Source organism: Mandrillus leucophaeus, unplaced genomic scaffold, assembly GCF_000951045.1.
Source record: "Mandrillus leucophaeus isolate KB7577 unplaced genomic scaffold, Mleu.le_1.0 Scaffold69, whole genome shotgun sequence".
In the NCBI taxonomy this organism is placed as follows: Eukaryota; Metazoa; Chordata; class Mammalia; order Primates; family Cercopithecidae; genus Mandrillus; species Mandrillus leucophaeus.
In genome coordinates this window covers 4,031,715-4,032,682 of record NW_012107474.1, presented here as the reverse complement: position 1 = coordinate 4,032,682, position 968 = coordinate 4,031,715, and the positions used below count along the sequence as shown (strand labels likewise).

At 52.2% G+C, this 968-nt stretch overlaps 1 protein-coding gene across 1 annotated transcript in view; it reads right to left on the bottom strand.

Moving 5' to 3' along the window:
* Positions 1–968, bottom strand: part of C2CD2 (C2 calcium-dependent domain containing 2) — an 82,204-nt gene that overhangs the window by 28,268 nt on the left and 52,968 nt on the right. The gene's annotated exons all lie outside the window — the stretch shown is intronic.

Here is a 968-nt window from a genome sequence, read left to right as displayed (position 1 = left end):
CCCGCCACCACACCCAGCTAATTCTTTTTGTATTTCTAGTAGAGGCGGGGTTTCACCATGTTGGCCAGGCTGATCTCGAAATCTCGACCTCAGGATCCGCACGCCTCAGCCTCCCAAAGTGCTGGGATTACAGGCATGAGCCACCGCGTCTGCCCAAGAGTATTCTTTTAAAAGAGGCTCTGTTTGTTGCAAGCATTCAGGGACCCAGACGGGCTTCTCAGAGGTGGCGCCAGCCCCCATGCTGTGAGAAGTTTTCAGGCAGAGACCTGGGTGCTGATTTGACTGAGCACTTCTTCAGGGGAACGTCCCCTAATGTCTCAAGAGACACACGTACTCTTTCCCACCCGGAAACACTGTTCTGAGCCGGGCACTTCCCAAACGTGAGCTGAGGATGCTACAGCCGCAGACGGAATTGCCGAAGTCCCTGAAATCCAAGGGCACGAGCACTGGGGACAGAGCAATCTACTTGTCTGGGACAGAGATGAAATCTTTTCTTTTTCAATTGCTGAGGGTGATGGTTAACGGCATGTGTCGACTTGACTGGGCCATGGGGTGCCCAGATATTTGGTCCGACATGATTCTGGGTGTGACTGTGAGTGTGTTTCTGGATGGGATTAACATTTAACTTGGCACATGCAGTGATCAGATTCTCCTCCCTCACGTGGGTGGGCCTCATTCAGTCAGTTGGAGGCGCAATGGAACAAAAAGGCTGAGTAAAAGGAAACTCCTCTTCCTCACTGCTTGAGCCGGGAAAGGGGCCTTTTCCTGCCTTCAGACTTGGACTGAAACAGTGACTCTTCATGGGTCTTGAACCCACTGGCCTTTGGACTGGAACGTACACCACGGGCTCTTTTGGGTCTCAGGGCTTCAGACTCAAACTAGAATTACCCCACAGACTCTCCTGGGGCTGCAGCTTGCCAAATGCAGATCTCGGAACTTGTCAGCCTTCATAATTGTGTGAGCTGATC